This window comes from Triturus cristatus, chromosome 5_1, assembly GCF_964204655.1.
Source record: "Triturus cristatus chromosome 5_1, aTriCri1.1, whole genome shotgun sequence".
Classification (NCBI taxonomy): Eukaryota; Metazoa; Chordata; class Amphibia; order Caudata; family Salamandridae; genus Triturus; species Triturus cristatus.
Genome location: NC_140587.1, coordinates 53,787,681 through 53,812,161, shown reverse-complemented (window position 1 = coordinate 53,812,161; position 24,481 = coordinate 53,787,681). Strand labels below are relative to the sequence as shown.

Below are 24,481 nucleotides of genomic sequence, written 5' to 3'. Positions count from 1 at the left end.
CCAGGTTGCGTGCGTGGTCTGTTGGCTTGGGGGCGGTGCCCAGGGCTGGGGGCCACCAGGAGTCGTCCCAGGCGGAGGGTGATGGTCCCAGGATGAGGACTTCCGTCTTGTCTGAGTTCAGTTTCAGGCGGCTGTTCTTCATCCACTCGGCGACGTCTTTCATCCCTTCGTGGAGGCTGGTTCTGGCGGTGTCGGGGTCTCTGGTGAGGGAGAGGATCAGCTGGGTGTCGTCGGCATAGGAGATGATGTTGAGGTTGTGTTGGCGTACGATGATAGCGATAGGTCTCATGTAGACGTTGAAGAGGGTGGGGCTGAGTGATGATCCTTGCGGGACGCCGCAGATGACTTCGGTGGCCTCCGATCGAAACGGGGGGAGGCGGACTCTCTGTGTTCTTCCGGCGAGGAACGAGATGATCCACTTCAGTGCCTTCTCTTGGATGCCGGTGTTGCTGAGACAAGGGTGCGGTGGCAGACAGTGTCGATTGCTGCGGAGAGGTCCAGGAGGATGAGTGCCGCTGTTTCCCCGTTGTCGAGCAGGGCTCGGATGTCGTCGGTGGCTGCGATGAGGGCGGTCTCAGTGCTGTGGTTGGCTCTGAAACCGGACTGCTGTGGTAAATAATTTAATTACCGGGACTTAATTTGATGCGGAAAATCTATAATAATAGCTCAGTAAAATAAGAGGCAGAATCCGTGGTATTAGAGGTTCGGAACGGGCTTTATTCCAAAATCAATTCGAATTGATGGACTCCATATTCCATCACCACGAAGGTTCAGGAAGTGAAGGACCAACTTTATTGACAAGTAATCATTTTTATACAATAGGCATTACAGTGAAACAGATGCAGGAGGCGTAACAGTTGATAACAAAGATAAGAACATACATGCGTAACTAAAATGGGTGTAACTGGGCGTAACTTAAAGAACGTCATCAGGTATGATGTCACAATAGGGTGGTTCCATGAAAGAATTTCGCAATGTCAACAGAAATACTTGGCAGAGATGCGCGCGCAGCAGCATGACGTGTGATTGACGTGCGACTAGGGGGTGAAGGGGACTTGACATTTAGCTCTACATGTGGAGACAGAAGTCTGGGGTTATGTCAACCTAATCCCAAATCATATCTAACATCCTATGTTTAAAGAACTATGTTATCCAAAAAGAGAGGTCTCTTAGGATAGAATCTTATTCTATACTGACTATACTGACTGTTAGTGCGTGTACAAGCGTCTAAGTGTCTACACTAGATGCGAGGGGGTAGGAATATTCCATGGTAACAGGGCTATAAATTACTTGCATAAAGACAGAGAAGCCGGGCCTTTTGCTCGGTAGCTGGAAGAATGTTTACTTAAACTACTAGACAGGAATGCATTGGGTGAGGAGCGGAGCAGAGCAGATAATCTTGAAGGTGAAATACAGTTTTTGGCAAGCAGACAGATCGAGTCAGGCACCGTTAGCCGCGCAGGGAGTAGGACAAAGTTCATGGGTACAGATGCGAGCTCAGACTGGAGCTTTCAGAGGCAGAAGGCAGGAAAAGGCTTAATGGCAGAATCAGGGCCTATTCGCCTGGACTGTAAAATGTGGGAAGTGAACCATATAAAGCCGGTGGCCTTTCATACTTAGAAATAGAATATCCGGCCCATTCATGGCGGATCTGAAAGAGGACATGTTGACGGTGGACGCACATGTGTTTGCGTCTTCATAACTGGAACTGGAGGGAACATACATGTATTTGTGATTTATACATGAAACCGTTGGGGTCCAAGATAGGGGACATAACTGATCATAAAAATCCATATTTCCACATTCCCTCCTTGTCCCCTACTTGCCCTTAAGAGATATCAATCTTCATCAATCCGTTGATCTGTTCATATAGCATCATTTGTTCTTCTTTCTTCTTCCGGGATGAATGAAATCTTGGTGGTGGAATACACGATGTGGCACACAGACCACAAATCGCTGGTCCACATTGTAGGCATAAGCAGCAACTGAATAGTATGAGAAAGCCAATACCTAGGAAGGATAGGATTCTCCATCCAAAGGTTGATAATACACTCCAAAACCAACCGAACCAAGTCCAGGTGCCTGGATTCTGGTGTATCTGGCTTACAATCTTATGAAGGCGAGTTATGGCTTTATATACAGATGGCGAATTTTCTGGTATGAAAATGCAACAACTTGATCCGATGACCCTACAAGCTCCGCCCCTATCGGCCAAGATGACGTCAAGGACAAGACGATTTTGAAGCACAACAATCCGCATAGCAGACTGCTCTTCTGTTAAATTGCCTAAGGCGGAAATAGTTTCGTTCACTACTGCTTCAAGGGTTCTGGTTAATCTACGTATCAGCTTACTATTAGTGACTGTACCTATATAAGGAAAGAAACCTTTATTGAAATCTGTGTATTTTTCCCATGCTGTTTCAGTGTAATCGACGATTGGGAGATCTCTCCGTTCTCTATTGTGTACTAAATGAGTATTTCTGTGATAATCAGGAGGAGCTAGGAAAACAGGTGGCAAAAGGAATCCGATGTAACAGGTACCATCCCAATCTAGAGGCAGACGTATATATGCAGTCTGACCACATACAAAGTAGGAATGGCGAGAAGCTCTAAATGTAGATTTGCCTTGATCACTGAATTCTATTACAGTGATGCATTTACTATGGCCCATGTGTAGGGAGCCATTCTTTCTTATACACAATTCACCTTTAACTGGAAATACTGACATAGCGGGCAAAATTGGTGCAGCTTCGGATTCGACATTCAGGATCATGAGATTAAGCGTGAAATTACCTAATCCATATACTTCATTTTCTAGATCAGTTCCTGTTCTTTTGGGAAGTCCCTCCTTGTTAGGGTAACAGACTTTAAGCAAGACTAAGTTCAGGTTTCCCCATACCCAGTTGTCTTGATAAACCGCGGAATTCGAATCTAGGGAATTAATTAAACTAAACCATGCTCCACAGGAGCCATTGTGTGTGAACGGATATGGAAAGAGAGGCAGAATTCCCTTATAGTTCTGATAGGGAGGGAGTCGGCCACATATCCAACAATTTGTAGCATTGCTAACCTGATGGGAATGATGTAACATACTAATAAAAGTGTTATTGCGCAGCGCAAATCTATAGGACAACTCATGCGGGGGTAATTCACTAAAAGAATGTTCAGCAGTAACATTGTAAACATGTTTAGAAATAGGATAATATATGTGCAATAATATACTTGCAGCGATTATTAAAAGACATAAGAAAAACAGAATTAATAACGTCACTGTGCAATGACTACGCAGTGATTTACAGTACGCATGTTTTTTCAACTGGATTTGATTATTTCTTTCTCTATTCCGGTCCAGAGGATACATGTCAGAGACAAATTCAACCGATTCACCTTGGAGAGGACTTAAACAATCAAATTGTCTGACTTATTGGACCTCAATTTTAGTCTATATAGTTCTGAGTTCGTTTGTTCAACCAAAGGAAGCTTTGAGTCTGTCTTTGAGGAAATACAGGGTTTAGTCTCTATATCGGATGGTAGTCCATGAAATTTCTTGATATGACTTGAATGTATCCAGCCTTTTCGACCTTCGATCTTCACGGCTGTCCTCGTGGTTAACAGTACGAGTTGAGGCGATTTCCACCTAGGATCCAGCTGAGACTTCCGGTCAAAGTTCCTCACTAACACCAGGTCCCCGGGAATTACGTCATGGGGTTTCACCTCGGTGTTGTCGGGAAAGGCTGCAGCTACCTGTGAACGACAAGATTGTAGTGCAGACATCAAGGAAGCTAGGTAATCTGTCAGCATATTACAGTCTACATCAGTTATTTTGCGTGGTATAGGCGTCCCCCACATATTTGGTGGTCTACCGAAGATCACCTCATAAGGGGATAGCCCTGTTCGAGAGTGCGCTACCATTCTCATGTAAAAGAGTGCAACTGGTAAGGCTACTACCCAGTCGACACCTTTCTCTCTACATATTTTGGACAATCTAATTTTCAGAGTTTGATTATGTCGTTTCACGAGACCTGCTGCCTCGGGGTGTCGAACACAATGAAATCTCCATTGATATCCTAACAAAAGTGAAACGTGTTTCATTAGTTCGGATGAGAACGGCTGGCCGTTATCTGAGTAGACAGCACGTGGTAAACCGTACCGTGGGAAGAATTCTCGAACTAACTGTTTGGCAGTAGTCGGGGCAGTGTAATCTGAAACCGGGTATGCCTCTGTCCAACGGGAAAGAGCACAAACAACTACAAGAACGTATTTGAATCCTCGACATCGTTCCATCTGGATATAATCCATCTGGAGGACTTCAAAAGGGTGATCAGGAGGCTGAAATCCACCTTGTTCTACGGGAATGCTTTTACCTGGGTTAAACTGACAGCAGATCATACAGGTACGGACTTTTTGTTTAGCTGCTGCTCGTAAATGTTTGTTGAACCAAATGTGTTGAATGCTGTCTAGCATAGCCTTTTCTCCTAGGTGCGCTGGACTATGTATTGTATTAATGATAACTTGGACCATTGAGTCGGGAAGAAACCATACAGATTTTTCCTTCGTCATCCATCCTTGATCCGTTTGGATCCCTCCTAATTCAGTCCATTTCTTTATTTCGTCTGGTGTAGCATGTGTCTGTATGTCAATTACGTCAAGAGCGGGATCCTTAACCATCATGCACTGTGTTGGTGTCGGAACTATTGTCTTTGTCATGTCAGATGTGTGAGTTTGAGCAGTCTGTTTAGCTGTTTTGTCAGCTAGATCATTGCCTTGGGAAATGATATCAGTAACTTTCGTATGAGCTTTACATTTCATAATTGATATTGCAGCGGGTAGATGTATTGCATCTAATAAGGCATGAATGAGGGGTCCGTGCTGAATGTGGGCACCGTGAGAAATTAAATAACCTCTCTCTCGCCACAGCACGCCGAAGTCATGTACAACTCCGAATGCATAACGTGAATCAGTGTATATGTTGACTTTCTTATTTGTGGCTTGAATACAGGCTTGTGTCAGAGCGATGAGCTCTGCTGCTTGAGCTGATAAGGTATTAATACGATTTGTTTCAATGACTTCAGTGTCTGTTGTGACTGCATACGCGGCCACTAGCTCTCCTGTACTTGTTCTCATACATGAACCATCTACATACAACGTCAGGTCTGGGTCTGACAATGGGACGTCCATCAAGTCTTGTCTGGGTTTCGTCGTGATAGTAATAACTTCAATACAATCATGTGCTAGTGGGTCTGTTCCGTTTACGGGTAACAGTGTGGCAGGATTCAATGTACTACAACGTCTGATTTCTATGTGTGGCTGAAACAATGTTAGTTCGTAACCGGTGAGTCTTGCTATAGTCAAGTGTTGTGTTTGCGTGCGGTTCAAGAGAACCTCTACTGCGTGTGGTACTTGTACTGTCAATTGATGTCCTAACACTATGGCATCGCTTTGTCTGATTGCTAAAGCTGTCGCTGCCACTGATTTCAGGCACGCAGGAAGAGCCTGAGCTACGGGATCTAATGTACTAGAAAAATAAGCACATGGTTTGTGTGATCCTGCTTGTTCCTGTGTGAGTACTGACAAAGCAGTACCTTCGCGTTCTGTAACAAAGAGCGTAAACTGTTTGCTGTAACATGGTGTTGCTAGGACAGGTGCTTGACATAAAGCTTTCTTTAGGCTTTCAAAAGCTTGTGTATGTTCCTGAGTCCAAGGGAGGACAGTCGATGTGGCTGCCTCCTGTGTCGTCAACTGAATGAGTGGTTTTGCTAGAAATGCATACTGAGGGATCCACTGCCTACAATATGAAGTGAGGCCTATAAAAGCCCGCACCTCCTTTTGTGTCTTGGGTATTGGCATGTTAGCAATTAACTGGATGCGATCGGGTGTAAGCTGCCTTCCCTCCTTGGACAGCGAGTGACCAAGGTAAACAACTCGCTGGACACAGAATTGCAGCTTAGAAGGGGACACCTTGTGCCCCTTTTCGGCCAAGAATTGTAAAACCGTCAGTGAGGCTTTTTCACATTCAGGTTCGCTTCTAGCGGTGATCAGCAGATCATCGACATATTGAAACAGGGCAGTGTTGACTGGCATGTGTATACTGTCAAGTTCTCGTTTCAGTGCTTGGCTATAGATGCTGTGGCTTTCTGTGAATCCTTGAGGTGCGCGTGTGAATTTAAAGCTTCGTCCATTTAAACTAAATCCGAACAAGTATTGGCTTTCCGGATCTATTGGGACGCTGAAAAAGGCATTCTTGAGATCAATTACAGTAAAGAATGTTGCTTCGGAATCAATGGCTGTCAGTAATGAAGAAATATCTGGGACTACGGGGTATTGTGGTACAATACATTTATTTAATTCGCGCAGATCAATAACCAATCGATATACTGGCGGGGCTTTCGGATCAGTTCGTTTAAGAATCGGAATTATCGGTGAATTACATACATTGGAGTCGGTTTCCACAACCACTCCTTGAGTAATAAGTTCGTCAATGATTTGCAGTAAAGCCACTACAGCATCTGTGGGTAACTTGTATTGTCGCATTCGTGGTAGTACCACTCCTGTCTTTAGTGTGACTCGATATGGTGTAATGTTCATGCAACCAACATCTGTAGGGCCTTGTGCCCATAAATGTGTGGGTAAAGTCTGCAGTCGGTGATCCATGTCTCGGGACACATAGTGCCCTTTGAAATCACGTAGAAACAATCTTACTCCTTCCGGAGAACAACATATTATAGCTCCTAGAGCTTTCAAAGTTTTTATACCTAACAGGTTTTCTGGACATGATTTAGTAAGCAATAAATCTGTAGTTCGTGTCAAGGGACTAATCGTAAGTGGAAGAGGCTGTGACACTTCGTTAATGATAGGTTTTCCTGAAAAACCAAGGGAAATATTCTGTGAGCCTGAGTGGGGTGCCCCTGGAACTTCACTACGTTTTATGGTTGTTCGGCTTGCCCCTGTATCAAGTAAAATTTTTCTATCTTGGCCTAATAGTTCACTGTGTACATAAGGTCCTTCTTGATCTACAGGGACCTCGATAAGGGGTAAGCCAACTTCCCTCTCTAGGCTGTTTCATGAGTATCGTTGATAATCAGGATAATCATACTGTGCGGTCTGGTACATCTGTCGTGTCGTTGTTTGTGTGGCAGCAATAGGCTGCGGTGGTGGAGCTGGCAGAGACTGTTGCGGAGCTGGCATGGACTGTGCATGCTGCGGAGCTCCTTGTTGGTTCTGATCCTGTCTAAGTGGCCGTGGTCTTTCTTTTGTATTACCTGTGGCGATATTATGTTTTAAAACTGGGCAATCGTGTACATAATGGCCTGGCTGTTTACAATAGTTGCATGTCCCTTTTACAGGACCGGTTGAAACACTGGACTGTGTCATACCCTTTTTATGACCGTCAGCTGGAACTGTCTGAGAAACTAGCATTTTCATTTTCGTGTCTTTCATGCGTCTTTGTTCATGTTCTTGTTCCTCTCTAATTCTATTGTGATGGTACTGTAGCATTTGTAACATTTGTGACGGAGAGTTACCTTGCCAGGTACTCTCGAATTTCAATACTCTATTCTTAACTTGGGGCAAGGAATTTTCAACTAATTTTGTCACAAACAGATGTGGATACGATTCGCTACTTGCTTTTATTCCACTATTTATACCAAAACATTTTTCGAATCGGGCATAGAAATCACTAGTGTCCTCATCGTGCTTTTGTTTACAGGCTGAGATTGCACCCCAGTCTTCCTTTTTCGTAGTTAATAAACGTGGCAGTACCTGTACTAGTAAACCTGGTAGTGTTTTGGTCTTTTCCCCAAGCCCTGAACCTGGACCTCGAGCTTTTTCTTCGTTTTCTAATGCTGTCCAATCTATCTTCTGGTCTCCCACCTCCCAATCCTTTTCCTTGAGTTTCTCGTAAATGCCCGCAGGCATTAATACCTTCAATATTGTCATAATGTCGGGATAGGTATACTCTCCCATGAGCAACATGTCTTTAATTTCACGGTGGAAACCCGCTGGGTCTTTGTCATGACTGGGTACCACTTTCTTCATTTCTAATAGTTCTATTTTAGGTATGGGTGTGTATACAAACACACGTTTAAACTGATTGTCATCACCTTTTATCGGGTGCACTTCGCGTAAGGGATTCTGTCTATCCATATAATACGTCGTTCTTTCCTTGATGGGCAGTGAGACATGTTCGGGACATACAAAAAGAATGTACTGCTTTCTGGATACTAGTATTTCTCTAATTAGCTCAGTACCTGAACCTCTCCATTTATTCGCGAGTAATTCAGTCAAGATATTAGGTAAGGGGCCAGGATCGGAGTGTTGGCTTTTATGTAATATAAGGAGTTGTTGAATCATATAGATACCAGCTAAACGCTGTTCATCTGGGGTGAGGTTCAAAAACGTGTGTGCTAATGTATCATCACTATATTTTCCGGGACTGTCAACCCAGTGAACGGCTGACCTGGCTAATTCTTGTTCGTCCATAGAATCGAGTATCTGATAACCCCTTCGTTCTCGGAGTAATTTGTCAGCAGCTTGGAACGAATGCTCGGGGGACCTTATATTTATTATAGGGGTTTGGAAATTTCTGTTATTATCTGGACGTATCGGACGTATCGGATCAGTAAAGACTCTAGTATTATTACAAGATCTTCCTCTACCTACATAGGCCATGGTTTCTAACTGTCCTGTGGGCAGTTCTAATTCTTCCTCCTCCTCGGTTTGTTCAGGCTCGTCTACTGCTAATCTTTCTTCGTGTATTCGTTCTACTTCTTTGCGGATCTTGCGGCACATAGCTACTATACATGATCGTTTATCGTGTCTCCCCTCTGATATATTCCGACTCCATGTGGTAAGAATTTGCATTTCTTCCGAATTTACCCCTGGTCGGTCTTGATTTCTGATCACACAATTTATGAGGAAACGTAACAGTTCCCCCTGTATCTCCACTTTCTGGTACTCCAAGGCTCTATTAATACTTTCGGAATCTCGTCCTGACTGGACAAAGTGATATATATTTTCTAAATGTGTAGTCATTCCTGGTAGCCTCCCTAAATATATTGCAGCTCGTCGGATACGTAATGATGCCAGCAGCATTTCGTCCCCTTTTCCGGGCACCGGGTCATATCTACAATCTATTAGAAGTTCCTTAAGCGCGTCGGGAGTTACTAGTTTGGGCGTACGTTGGTGGGCTAATTCTTGAAAGGAAAGTTTATTTACTCTGGGTGGCGTGGAAAAAATGTTGGATGCACCTCCTGTAGCACCGCCTGGGGTGCTGGATGTGAAAGGATTCGTTGAACGTGATATAGCAACCATAGGTGTGGGTACAGCTGTAGAAACAGATGTGCTTGCCGGAACTTGTGTCGGAGTTTGTTGTTGCGGAGGTACAAACGGAGGAGGGTCTTGGCGTTGAACCCCCTCGGCAGGCGGTCTATGTGGCGCAGCATTAGCATACTCGGGAGCTGCGTCGTCTAAATAAGAGGAAAGAAAAACATCTTCTGCGGTTCTGGGATGCCCTTTGGGATGTACTTTTATCGGGAACAATGGGGGTGGCAAGTCTTTTGGTATCTCCGGAGTAGCCTTAGGTAATCCTTCGGCCAGAAGAGGATACATACCATTCATAAGGGCATTTCTTTGTCTGTCTACTTGTTCTGATTTTACTCGAGTACCTTCTTCAATTAATAGATTTTCTCGAACTTTATTTGAATTCTCCTTACTTTTCTCTTCCTGTCTGAGTGCTTTTTCTGTACGTCTATATGATTCTTTACGCCATAATTCAATGGCATCTTTCTGTGACTGTCTAGCTTTCTTTTTCCATAATTCTTCCTCTACTTTCATGATGCAATCTGCATCCCAGGTCCCAGCTGCGGGCCACCTCTGACTTTCTGGTAGTTCCTTGGTGTAGTCTACCCATAAATCAAGAAATAATATGGCGTCTAGGCCATGTTTATGATACATGAAGTACCCTGGAGTGTCCCTAGGAGGAATGGGAACAGCTTCTTCGAGTACCCCTTTTCTAGTTTTGATCTGTCTTAATTTCGAAAAGAGCGGCATTTTAGAGAACTGATCTGATACCTAATTCTGAACACGTTTTAATACAACAAAGCACAATACTGAACAGTCATTCACACCACAATATGCAGAACGTATTTAAAACATTTTAACATTTAACCTTTAATGAACAACAATGATGGCCATTTAGGGAACTAGTCACTAAGCATAATACTCGGCACTAACTAGGTAATTCTGGATTATATACTAGACATACTTGATATACTGCTAAACAGTACAGATACACTGCTGAAACAGTGCAGACCGGATTTGTGTACCCAAACCCGTCTTGACCGGCACAACCTATGTGCACGTCAGAACGCCTCCCCGACAATGGTACTCACCGGGTAGCTCGGAACGGAAGGCCTCGGAACTGAACTGGACTGGACTCGGACCGGACTGGACTCGACTCGAAACTTCGGAACTTCGGAACCTGGTGGGCCTCTGTATACCTCGGATCTTGCTCTCTCAGCTAGGCTCTGGTCGGGATACTTCGCACTTCTCACCGCCTCGTCTGGGTGTTGATCGCAGCCTCAGTTACCCCCGCTCGGCAGGAGGGAGATACAGGAAATCCTGTGGGTACGCGTTGTTGTCCGTCCAGCTGTGACAGGAGACCGGGCCTGCAACGCACCTCCGGCGCGTGAGATGAGAAAGTGTCCCTGTTCGGGCGCCATATATGTGGTAAATAATTTAATTACCGGGACTTAATTTGATGCGGAAAATCTATAATAATAGCTCAGTAAAATAAGAGGCAGAATCCGTGGTATTAGAGGTTCGGAACGGGCTTTATTCCAAAATCAATTCGAATTGATGGACTCCATATTCCATCACCACGAAGGTTCAGGAAGTGAAGGACCAACTTTATTGACAAGTAATCATTTTTATACAATAGGCATTACAGTGAAACAGATGCAGGAGGCGTAACAGTTGATAACAAAGATAAGAACATACATGCGTAACTAAAATGGGTGTAACTGGGCGTAACTTAAAGAACGTCATCAGGTATGATGTCACAATAGGGTGGTTCCATGAAAGAATTTCTCAATGTCAACAGAAATACTTGGCAGAGATGCGCGCGCAGCAGCATGACGTGTGATTGACGTGCGACTAGGGGGTGAAGGGGACTTGACATTTAGCTCTACATGTGGAGACAGAAGTCTGGGGTTATGTCAACCTAATCCCAAATCATATCTAACATCCTATGTTTAAAGAACTATGTTATCCAAAAAGAGAGGTCTCTTAGGATAGAATCTTATTCTATACTGACTATACTGACTGTTAGTGCGTGTACAAGCGTCTAAGTGTCTACACTAGATGCGAGGGGGTAGGAATATTCCATGGTAACAGGGCTATGAATTACTTGCATAAAGACAGAGAAGCCGGGCCTTTTGCTCGGTAGCTGGAAGAATGTTTACTTAAACTACTAGACAGGAATGCATTGGGTGAGGAGCGGAGCAGAGCAGATAATCTTGAAGGTGAAATACAGTTTTTGGCAAGCAGACAGATCGAGTCAGGCACCGTTAGCCGCGCAGGGAGTAGGACAAAGTTCATGGGTACAGATGCGAGCTCAGACTGGAGCTTTCAGAGGCAGAAGGCAGGAAAAGGCTTAATGGCAGAATCAGGGCCTATTCGCCTGGACTGTAAAATGTGGGAAGTGAACCATATAAAGCCGGTGGCCTTTCATACTTAGAAATAGAATATCCGGCCCATTCATGGCGGATCTGAAAGAGGACATGTTGACGGTGGACGCACATGTGTTTGCGTCTTCATAACTGGAACTGGAGGGAACATACATGTATTTGTGATTTATACATGAAACCGTTGGGGTCCAAGATAGGGGACATAACTGATCATAAAAATCCATATTTCCACACTGCGAGGGGTCGAGGGATCCATTCGTCTCGAGGAAGGCGGCTAGCTGTCTGTTGGCGATCTTCTCGATGACTTTGGCCGTAAAAGGGAGGAGCGAGATGGGGCAGAAGTTTTTGAGGTCGGTGGGGTCTGCTGTTGGTTTCTTCAGTAGGGCGTTGAGCTCGGCATGCTTCCAGCTCTCCGGGAAGGTGGTGGTGTCAAAGGAGGTGTTGATGACGTCTCGGAGTTGGGGTGCGATGGTGGAGGCGGCCTTGTTGAAGACGTGGTGGGGGCAGGGGTCAGTCGGAGATCCGGAGTGGATGGTATTCATCGTGCGGGCTGTGTCTTCGGTGGTCACCGTGGTCCAGGTACGGAGGGTGGCGGTGGGGTGCGTTGGTTCGATGGTTGGGTGCGAGGATGGTGTGCCGAAGCTGTTGTGAATGTCGGCAATCTTGCGGTGGAAGAACGAGGCGAGGGAGTCGCAGAGATCTTGTGAGGGGGTGATGTTGTTGTTGCCGGTGCTGGGGTTGGAGAACTCCTTGACGATGCTGAAGAGTTCCTTGCTGTCGTGGGCGTTGTTGTCCAGTCGATCCTTCAGTGATTTCTTCTTGGTGGTGCGGATGAGCTGGTGGTGCTTGCGGGTGGCGTGTTTGAGGGCGGTCATGTTGTCAGTGGTCTGGTCGAGGAGCCAGGCTTTCTCGAGCGTGCGGCAGGTCTTCTTGGAGTCCTTGAGTTCGCTGGTGAACCAGGGGGCCTTCTTGCTTCTGGGTTTGCTGGGAGGGTTCTTTAGTGGTGCGAGGTCGTCGGCGCAGGCGGTCAGCCACTGCGTGAAGTTGCGGGCTGCTACATTGGGGTCCGGTGTGCTGGCAGGTGGGTTCTGGCTGAGGGAGGTGGTGAGCTGGTCGGCGGTGATCTTGCTCCAGCTTCTGTGAGGGACCTGTTGCGGGTGGTGGTGGGTAGTGGTTTTTCTGAAGCTGAAGTGGACGCAGCTGTGGTCGGTCCAGTGAAGTCCGGTGGAGTGGCTGAAAGCGATGTGCTTGCTGGATGAGAAGACGGGATCAAGCGTGTGGCCGGCGTAGTGGGTGGGGGAGTTGACCAGTTGCTTGAGTCCGAGGTTGGCGAGGTTGTCCAGCAGGGTGACGGTGTTGCGGTCCTTGTTGTTCTCCAGGTGGAAGTTGAGGTCCCCTAGGAGGATGTAGTCGGCGGAGGGGAGGGCGTGTGGGCTGATGAAGACCGTGATGTCTTCGCTGAATTGTGTGCATGGTCCCGGGGGTCTGTAGATGAGGGTGCCTCTGAGGGTCGTCTTTGGGTTGGTGTGAATCTGGAAGTGGAGGTGTTCGGCGGTGGCGTAGGTGTCATCGGCGTCGGTCGTGATGCGGATGGTGTTCTTGTGGACGATGGCGATGCCTCCTCCGGTCTGGTTGACGCGGTCCCTCCTGATGATCTTGTATCCATCTGGGATGGCGATGGCGATGTCGGGGGCTGAGGAGGCGTTCATCCAGGTTTCAGTAAGGAAGGCGATGTCTGGTGAGGTTGTGTCGAGGAGGTTCCAGAGTTCGACGGCGTGTCTGTGGACGGAGCGGGTGTTGAGCAGGATGCACTTGAGGTTGCTGCTGGAGTTTGGCTTGGCGGGCGCGGTGCATGTTCGGAGGCAGGTGAACTTGCAAGTTGTGCAGGTGAAGGGTCCGTGGAAGCGTTTCGGGGCGGACCGGCAGCAGGTGGGGTTCCGGCCGGTATTGAGTGCGTTGAGGGTTGCGGCGTCGCAGATCCGTCGTGTGGGCTGGCGTTGGCGGGGGCCAGGGGTCCTGGCACTGGGCACGGTCCAGGCGCGGACGGGCGCAGACGGGCTTGCCTTTGGCGCGCTTTCGGTGCGCCAGCGGCGTGCCCGCTGCGTGGCCGCTGCGCGGCCTCCGTATGAGGGCAGAGGGAGGGAGGAGAAGCTGGGAGGTGGGAGCGGGGTGTCCAATGGGGGTCAAGGAGGGCGGGGCCGCAGGGCCAGCGGCGGGAAAACGGAGGAAGGGGGGCAAAAAGTGGCGGGAAAACAGAGGCAGGGGGGCAAGAGGAGGGGGCACAAGGGCACAGAAGGCAAAAAGGGACAGGCACAGGGGTACAAGCAAGAGCGATTAGGAAGGGTACAGAAGGCAAAAAGGGAAAAGGCACAGGGTACAAGCAGAGAAACAGTCAGGGACACACCAGTGCGGGGCACAGTGAATCACCTGGCATGCGGCTGGAGCAGCGGAGCGCGAGTCTCACAGGGGCTGTGCGGCGGTGAGGGGAGCGACCTGCCTGGTGACAGGGTCAGAGGTCGCTCTCTCTACCGCTGCGCGGCCTCCATAGGAGGGCAGAGGGAGGGAGGAGGAGCTGGGAGCGGGGTGTCCAATGGGAGTCAAGGAGGGCGGGGCCGCAGGGCCAGCGGCGGGGAAAAGCGGCGGGAAAACGGAGGAAGGGGGCAAAAAGCGGCGGGAAAACAGAGGCAGGGGGGCAAGGAGGAGGGGGCACAAGGGTACAGGAAGCAAAAAGGGACAGGCACAGGGGTACAAGCAAGAGCGATTAGGAAGGGTACAGAAGGCAAAAAGGGAAAAGGCACAGGGTACAAGCAGAGAAACAGTCAGGGACACACCAGTGCGGGGCACAAGGAATCCCCTGGCATGCGGCTGGAGCAGCGGAGCGCGAGTCTCACAGGGGCTGTGCGGCGGTGAGGGAGCGACCAGCCTGGTGACAGGGTCAGAGGTCGCGTCTTCATTCCACTAATTCAACAATGTGGGCAACCTAAGTGTCAGACAGGTTATAAATTACAGTTCAGCACATATAAGTAATCATACGAATTGCAGGGCGGCTACTCCCAGGGCACATATTAGGGGGGGGGGGCCCAGTCCAGTCTTACCCAGTCTTTAACGGGCTTAAACGGGCCCACCCTTGGCCCGGGCTTCGCCTGGGCGCTGCCCGCGCGCGTCCCTCGCGGCAGAGCGCCCTCAGCGTTTATGAATGCGCTAGGCGCAGCTGGATGACGTCGTCGGCATGCGCCCAGCACCAAGGCTTCTGGGGGTGGTAGTCCAGCGGCCTCGCCCCTCGCGGTGTTTAAGGAGCTATTACACTCCTGACCTCACCCCCACGATGGCCGTTCCCGTCACGGCAAGCTGGAAAAGCAAAGCAAAGAGTCTGGTAAGGTCCTCCGAGAGCGCGTCCCGTGCGGTTGAGCGTCCTCAGCGTTTATGAATGCGCTAGGCGCAGCCGGATGACGTCGTCGGCATGCGCCCAGCACCAAGGCTTCTGGGGGTGGTAGTCCAGTGGCCTCGCCCCTCGCGGTGTTTAAGGAGCTTTTACACTCCTGACCTCGCCCCCACGATGGCCGTTCCCGTCACGGCAAGCTGGAAAAGCAAAGCAAAGAGTCTGGTAAGGTCCTCCGATAGTGCGTCCCGCGCGGCGGAGCGTCCTCAGCGTTTATGAATGCACTAGGCGCAGCCGGATGACGTCGTCGGCATGCGCCCAGCACCAAGGCTTCTGGGGGTGGTAGTCCAGCGGCCTCGCCCCTCGTGGTGTTTAAGGAGCTATTACACTCCTGACCTCGCCCCCACGATGGCCGTTCCCGTCACGGCAAGCTGGAAAAGCAAAGCAAAGAGTCTGGTAAGGTCCTCCGATAGCGCGTCCCGCGTGGCGGAGCGTCCCCAGCGTTTATGAATGCGCTAGGCGCAGCCGGATGACGTCGTCGGCATGCGCCCAGCACCAAGGCTTCTGGGGGTGGTAGTCCAGCGGCCTCGCCCCTCGCGGTGTTTAAGGAGCTATTACACTCCTGACCTCGCCCCCACGATGGCCGTTCCCGTCACGGCAAGCTGGAAAAGCAAAGCAAAGAGTCTGGTAAGGTCCTCCAATAGCACGTCCCGCGCGGCGGAGCGTCCTCAGCGTTTATGAAAGAGTGATGCATTAAAAAGTAATGAAACGTCCCAGCTGGCCAGACTACATGACATCTCAGATCTCCCTGGTGTGTCTGCGTATGAACACTGTTGGCTGGCTACCTACTTAGCCATGGCCAAACTTTGAAAGAGAAAATTGCCCTGAGGAAGTCGCTGGATATTTCCCTGTGAGCGACGTAACACGAGTTGGCTTATGAGGCTAAAAGATTTCAACAACCTTTCCTTTATTACTATGTTGTCTTTGACTATATTTTAGGGAGAGGTGTGGTTCTCCCTACCCCATTAGCACCGCATTTCCTCACTTGTATGAACAAACACATTTATTGTGTATTTCACTGAGGCGCCACCTCTCTACAACTCACCACCCGACTTCTTGGGATTCCAGTTCATAATAAAACAATAAGGGTAAAACACCAAAAAAATGCAAGAGTATTGCTGTTACAGGGGCAAAAGAGCAACCCATTGCAGTACCCTTAACTTGCAAAAAATCATTGCTGAGCAAGAAAAGGTTTTTTCAAGCAATTCTGGATAAAGACAGGACTGAATTGGGCTGGTACCTGATGTGTTTGTGCCCTGTCTTTTAAATAAAGTTAATTCACCTCCAATTCTTTTCCGTGTTGTATATTGGTATAGAGGGAGACAATGTCAAGTGTTGCTAACCATTGTGTTTGTTTGTCAAAAGGTATTCCTCCAGTGTCCTTGATAAAATCTGTGGTATCCTGAATATATGACTTTTCTTTTATATGGACTCTAGAACAGACTGCCACCCTGAAATGAATTGTCCTGCAAATTTGGTTTTCAATGTCGAAGTGAATTCTTTTCCAGAAATTGGAATTACTTTGAACCAACATAACCTTTGTCAAAAAGTTGCCAGAGTATTTTGAAAAGGTCTTACTTGATTTCCACAGTAGGGCGTTACAAATGTTTTTGGCAGCAGTGTTGATCATAAACCTGAAGGTACCCCTCCTCCGGTTACTTTTCTTTGTCCCTAAATACACATTTGACTGCCCGCTCTATAACCACATGTTCTCATTCTTCAATGGGTGACTTCACTTCCACTTGAGAGTATGGTACATTATGTTTGAAATATAGGGCACCATTATGATGGCAGGCGGACTTTGTCCGCCCACCACCGTAAAGGTATGCGGGACCAGCCACCAGGGGTGCGGCGCTCCCGTTGTGCCTATTAGGATGCGACCGCATCCCGCATATTGAACATTGTGGCGGGCGGTGCTTCAAGCAGCACCTGCCATAATGTTCAAGATGTATGCAGTGCATTGGCATGCACAACATGACAGGCACCTCGCGGTGCCTGCCACCTTGTGTATGCCAATGTAGGGGTTACCATAGGTACCCCCCAAGTGTAACCCCCCACCCTCCCCGGGGGCCCGTAACAGGCCCCCAAAGCAATCTCTTCTGGCCTTTCCATGGCGGCATCGCCGCCATGGAAAGGCCTTTCAGGTTTCCCATGCTAATATGGATGGTGGTGCCTGCAAGGCACCGCCACCATAGTAGCTACCTTTTCTGCCCGGTCGGCAATCTGACTGGCAGAAAAGCAGTGGACGGTCTTTCCATCCGCCGTGTTGCCCCCTCGCCATGCTAATAGGGCGGGGGGTCCAACAGGGGCATTTGGCAGGCGGATTGCCACCTTCGGCCCGGCGGTGGCGATCCACCCGCAATGCTAATGCCCCCCATAGTTTTTTTTTCTGAGTTGGTTAATTACAGAGAAGACCATTTTATCCAAGGTGATAACTTCACTTGGTATTTAACTTGGAGGGGGCAGAATGTGGACTGATTGTGGAGACCAGGTGCTTCAAAAGACTTCTTATTTTCATTTTGTGAAAAAAGACCTTCAGTTTAAACTTCCATTCACTTTGTTTTTAATTTCACACAGTCAAGAACAAAAGATAAAACTGTGGTCACTAGTCAGGACATTCTGTTAAAGGTATTTTGGAAAGGTTTCCAATAGGTGTTTTTACGGATTCTTATATATTTGGTGTCTTGTCTTCATCTCACATGGTTGGATTGGTTTGTATCTTCCTGTGAGAAGTTGGCCTGGTATATGCTGTCCACTAGTTATAGTGGGCACCTATCACCAGTCCAAACAACCCCTTATTGATGATAGGTTAAAGACAACCTTTATTGTAAGCTATCCTAGTGGTAGCTATGGAGAGCAGCCTTCCGGCTAAGTCTTGAAGCAATGTAAAGCAGCTTGTCTATAATCTCTTGAATGGCTAAATGAAAGGAAACCACACCAGTTATATATATAAAGGATATGTATTTATTACTAAACACACCCTCTAGTCTATTTATGAGGCTAGAGGCAAAAGCACATAAGTTACACTTCAAATAAACAGTAAAGTAGCACGAAATACACGTAAGGCCCTAGGGGCGAGCCAAACCATATACTAAAATAGTGGTATAAGAACCACGACTTAACTAGACACAAGGCCTAGAGCCTGTAGAATCGCTGGAACCCCAAGGAACCACCCAAGGTAGTGACACAGGGGACCCACGGGGGCCGTGTGCAGTGTGAGAACACAGCCGCGAGCTCCCGTTAGCTTCTATGAGGAAAGTCGGGGTTAGATTTTTAAAGGTAAAGGACACTTAGAGATAGACTAGGACCAAACCCTCATGGAATTAGACAGTTCTAGGGTCAACACCCATGGGAGAACTGGAGTACTCGAGTTACCTCACCCAGGGAAGCCGGGTGCATAGGTGTCAAATGGTGTCGGGCCGCGTCGTCGTTTTCAATGGAAGCTGGCGAAGAAGTGCTGCTGCCGGGAAGATGCAAAGTGTCCGAAGAGATCCAAGCCTGGATCGAAGATGAGAAGAACCTGAAAGCAGAGGGGACAGAGTCTGGGTCACTTGCCAGTGACCAGGGGCACGATAGACAAATGCCCACCGATGTCGGATGTTTCAGGTGAAGAAGGTGAAGCTTGACTCTTCAGCCACGAGGACAAGGAGGTGTCGAGGATAACCAGGAGCTGGGTTCTAGCGGTCCCATGAACGATGTTGAGTGCTACAGTGTCAGTGTCCGGATTGGACACAACAAGCCTTGGCAACAGCAACCCACGCAGAAAGGAGAAAGATGCTTCGGTGCAGACCAGCAAGGTCCAAAGGACTACCCCAACAAGGAGAAGTGACGACATGTCTGGAGCAACCAGGGAAGCCCAAAGGAAGTCAGAGTTACCTTCACAGGGACCCACCAGTCGACAGACCAGGGATCGCGAAGGGACCTCTGGAGGAATCACAAAATGGCAGCCCACGGGTCACTCGGAGTAACTAGGCCAACAATCTTTGGTGAATTCTCTGCTCGGGGTCTGGGCTACAAGTAACCCAATGCACAGCCTCAGGAGACGTTGAGAAGCTGATGCACTTGCAAATGTGCACGGTGTCCAGGGGTTCCGGTTCCACGGTACCCACAAGGGCTATGGGTCTCAGCTTTGCTGGGGACTCGGTTCGGCCTCTAGGAAGTCTGGAAATCCACCTCTGGTGTTGCAAAGTCTTCGGCGTCCAGCGGGAGCTTCAGAGATGCAGACCGGACAGATGCATCTTTGGTGCCTACCAAGCAGGGGAGTAACTCCTTAGCTCCAAGGGAGATTCTTCAGTCATCTGGCATTGAACAGATCGTCGAAGTTCCAGGATTCAGTTTCATCCAGGGATATCTAAAGTTCTGGTTACAGAGGTTCCTTCTTTATACCCAAGGAAGGGGTTGGACTAACTCAGGGGACCCACCGATGGGAGGGTTTGGAAAGAGGGGTAGCTACACCCATTTCCTTTGTCCAGTTTCGTGCCAGAGCAGGGGCTGGTAGCCCCTGTGATCGGTTTGAACTGGACTATGCACAGGGACACCAAATGTGCCCCCAGTGCAGACTTCAAAGCACTCTTGGAGTGCTCCCACCCAGCCCCAATACACTAAAGCCTGTCTGGGAGGTGGGTACACCTCCCTGTGACAGGAAACCTATCGTCCAGGCCTCCCCTGCCAGAGTTTCTGTCAGAAGCAGGAGGCCAGACTTGTGTCTGTGGCTGTAGCATCCATTTTGTGATGACAGGGCTCTTCTAAGTTGGTACCGGGTATACCAGTGCTGTCATGCCTCTCCCTCTAGAAGGGTGGGATCATACTCCCACACCAGTTACTGGTGTGGGGGTAAGATTCCAAGGTGTTTGACACCAAACACAACATGTTTTCGTGCAGCCAGTCCAAAGTTAGCATTTACCTTTGGGTTATAATTCACTTAAGAGTATATGGTCAGGATGCACCACTGACAACCCCGGAGGATAGATTCCGAAGGCTGCAGAGGGGCTCAGCTCATTATTATTTATTATTATTTTAATAATGTCTCCAATTTTCGTTCTTCAATCTTCTTAACAATAATTTTGCTGATTGCTTTACTTTAGCTCAATAACTCATTGTCTTTTTATTTGATTTTCCAGTTAGGAAAATTCCTACAGGTTTTTCTTGTAGATTCTTTGTGTGGTCTCCATAGAAATGACCGTATAGTCGAGGTTGCAATTTGTCCCAATGAATCGTTCCAGCTTTAAGATGTTCAAGAAGAAAGTGTCCATGAAACTCAGTCAACATATGTTCCTTTTTCAAGCCTAATAGTTTTCCAGCCTCGTTCTGTTTGCCGATGGTTGAGGTGGGCTCAGATGGTTAAAGCAATGAGGGAGAAGCTAAGAACTTGTGAATGTGTCCCTTAGGATATTTTCTGAAAAGGTCTCATTAGAAAATTCTCTGGACACTCCTAGGTGGAGTTTCATTAGCAATTTGGATCCTCCATTTTAGTTTGCGACTAGACCAATATTCTAACCTAAAAACATCTGTATTTATTAATTGGTTCTTGCTTTCTCAGACGTCCTCTGGAGTCTGTCTCCTTTTGTCATCAGACTTTTGGGAAGATGCACAATTGGTTGTTCCAGATTGACCAGAGTATGTGTTTTAATAAATAATAAGAGGCACCATTTAGAGAAAATAGGCCATGATATGGTACTATTCTTGAAATGGGTTTCCTTTGTAGAGCTAATCATATTGAAGTAAGGATTATTTGTATGGGCAAATAGCAACTCTGCTTTTATTCCTTGCACAAAAATTAATCTGGACAAAGGTAGCCCTGAATCTTCATCATAAATAGATGATACACTAATTTCAGTCCTATGGAGTATTCATGAATGGTTAACTTCCTTCAACCTCTGACATCTGGAATACAGGACTGCATTTGCACTCTAGGATCCAAGACATTCTGAGTATAAATGCCTCCAGCTTGAATTGATGAGTACTTTGGAAGACTGGTTATCCTAAGGCATTTAGGGCCAGATTCACGGAACTAACTTAAGACAAAATCCTAAACTTACTACCATTTTGGTATTCACAGAAGGCACTTACTCATTTTGGTATTCACAGAAGGCACTTACTCATTTCGGTATTCACAGAAGTTAGGACTCCTAAATGCCTTCTGTGAATACCGAAAGTCTTAAAGTTAGGATTTTTCTTAGTTTAGGATTCCTAACGTTAGGAGTCCTAACTTTACTACTCCTAAACTGAGAAAAATCCTAATTTTAAGACTTTCGATATTCACTGAAGGCATTTAGGAGTCCTAAAGTTAGGACTCCTAATTTCTGTGAATACCGAAATGAGTAAGTGCCTTCTGTGAATACCAAAATGAGTAAGTGCCTTCTGTGAATACCAAAATGGTATTAAGTTTAAGATTTTGTCTTAAGTTAGTTCTGTGAATCGGGCCCTTAGTGTTACCAAGAGGGCCTTCAGGTTTTTCAACTAGTGGTCAGGTCTTTTTAAACTGGTTCATATTAGAGATGAAAAAAAGAAAAACCTTCTTATAATTCATGGTTTTATGGCATGTGTTTCACTATTCATGCAGGAGAGTTTTTCAACAAAGTTTCCCAAAGGGGGCCTAGCTGGGTCTCCCTGGGTCAAGGCTGGAATATAGGGGGTGTGAGATTCCGTTGTAAACCATATACAAGTAGGTACCTGAAGGCTAAGGAAGGGAGCACAGAGACTGAGGACTGAAGTAGGCAGGGACAGGCTTTGATTAGGAAACTGAAAATTTTAAAAGGGAAACTATAGGATAACAAGTTACACATCAAAGGGAATGAAGGGAGACAATATTCAAACTAGCATAAATGATAGTTTGTATGCTCCCAGGTTAGTGATCTATCTGTGATGGGGGAATAATCTTATACAAAAGCAAGGAGCATAGAGTTCAGGGAGACACCCAGCAGCTCCTATGGAGAAGGAGCACTTGTGATTCTCTGTGCCAAAAAGGCACAAACCTTGGAGTCTAAGTGGCACCCTTGGAAGGTCGGACAATCAAAAGTACAATATAACCACTAGACAGAACAACAGGGAACAGAACAAGGAAAACCAAAACAGAAACTGGGCTGAGGGAAAAGCAGGACTGAAATCAGGGTCAGGAACAGGACTCAAATATACTGAGCGGAAGTACTGATAACAAGGCTAGGAAAGATGTATACTCAAAAAAGACACACCAGAAATATGCAGACAAACGTGAACATAGAACACAAAGCAGGGAGTCTGCATGTAACAGAGGAAATCAAGAAGAGTGCAGGCAGGAGACGATGATCAATGGCTAACACAGGAACACAGATGAAGGAAAACAATGGACAGAAAACAGATACTACAAATAGCAACAAAAAAAAGAAATGGGTACAGTGAAAAGGAAACAGAAACAAAGAACAAGCCTGTACTTACAGCAGCAGGAACACAACAGAACACAAGGACACGCAGAAATCAATTGCAAGTCACAAGAATCTGCGCCCACAGGGCTGAAATAGCTGGAGGCTCCAGGGAGGAGCACAGGTGCAGGGAGAAAGCCAGGTGAAAGGACTTAACCAGGTCTACGGAATCAAGGAACCACCACTGAAGGGAAGGCCGGGGAAACCAGGCGGCACAAGACAAGGAATAGCAAACCCTCGAACAGAGTATAGATTGGAACAGATATAGAGAATTGTCCAGAATGCAAATATAAAGGGGTCAGAATAACCATAGGATCCAGGAACCAAGCTAGTGAATAGGGAACAGCCACCAGGCCATGATCTAAGAAGGGTCTGAAAGAGGGAACTACAAGGACCATAATGCATCAGGGAACTGGGACAAAAACCTGGGCTGGGAGGTGGGGGGAAATGAAGTATACTAAGTGGAGATGTGAATTCTTTCCAACATTGATGCAAGGCCCTAGTGAGTTAGTCAACCAGTATTTATATAGCACAGCTCTGTCATCACTAAGGGTATCTGGGTGCTGGGGGTGTGTGTCCCTGTCAAAAAACCATGTCTTGAGTGACATCTAGTGGCAGGATGGCAGAATCCTGACTTATATTGTCAGGTGGTAAGCTTAAGCGACCATAAGCCTTTATTAGTCTGCAGACAGCTCTTGTGTTTTCTAAGGTTTTACCTACTTGAGTACAAAGGTTTCTGTTTTTCCAGTTCATTGAATGCACTATTGCTGTTTTCTGTTTTTAGAGTTACCTTCTTTAGGAGACTCAGCAACCTTCCTCTCTACAAGGAGTTTCTTCTCGGTAGCATGCTCAACATCAAGGAGTATGGAGAATGAAGCCATCTCTATTTCCCATCCATAGTTAAAGATTGTTTAAGGGTAGATTTGTTTTTGTTTGTGGATTATAAATATTTGTATGGTGTTATTTTAAGTGTTACTAGAGACTAAAGAATTCTCATCCCATTCTGAATTCCAATGTCTCTTCAGAGTCAAGGTCTGAGATTCATTCTCTTGAGGTTATGGGAATATGTTCTGTTGGTGCAGCTGGGGATGATTGATGTCAGAGATCTAAATATTATATTTTAGTCAACTAAGCAAGGCTGTATCCCTTTTGTATCTACTTGTAAGTTCTCACCATTTTTGATAGCTTACTATTTGAACAAAGGACCTCTAACTTCAATACAGATGTGTTCTAGAGGTGATTTATCATGTTTGTAGACATCTTTAGGCTTCCACTTGGGCTGTTCTCTGGTTTCTCACATGGAACTCAGTGAATTCAATTACGTTGTGGGATTATGGTTTCCTTGTAATGCAGGCTAATGCAGGCATTTTTTAAGGTTGGTATTGACCTTATCATAGCATGTCTTTGTTTCACCACAGTGTAGTAATGATAGAATTGTTTTTTTTCTGCACACAGGGATGTTGTTGTCTTGGTAGTATGTCTTGTTGGTTGTTTCAGTCAAACTGTTATTGTGACATACTGGTTGGGCATATCCTCAATATGTAAAGAATGGGAAGAGGAAGGAGATGTGGAGCTAATGTTTAGATTACTTATCTTTAATCTTCCTTCCTCGTCTCAGTAGTCACAAGCCTCCCGGCATCCCTTCCTTCCTGCAAACCTCCATCAACAATCTGATAGAGGACTTTGTGAACCAGGATGGGTGGGAGCAAGCAACAGGAATGGTGGTGGAAAGGAAAAATGGTGGGAGGAATATAGGAGGAATCCAACTGAAAAAGACTCTCTAAAACATGAACTGAGGAGGACACAAGTAATGCATCAAGGCTCCAAGGAAGAGACAAACACATGAAAAGGAATGAAGACTACTGCAAGTTACCAATAAAAGGTAAGCAAATGAGCATGACAATGAAGCCAACAAGTGGTAAGCCCACTGTTAGAAAGCTAAAGGTCTTGAAGAGACAGTG

General features: G+C 46.9%; 1 protein-coding gene across 1 annotated transcript in view; it reads right to left on the bottom strand.

The window, feature by feature from the left end:
• LOC146830152 (uromodulin-like) overlaps nucleotides 1–24,481 on the bottom strand; it is a 369,504-nt gene that overhangs the window by 55,480 nt on the left and 289,543 nt on the right. The gene's annotated exons all lie outside the window — the stretch shown is intronic.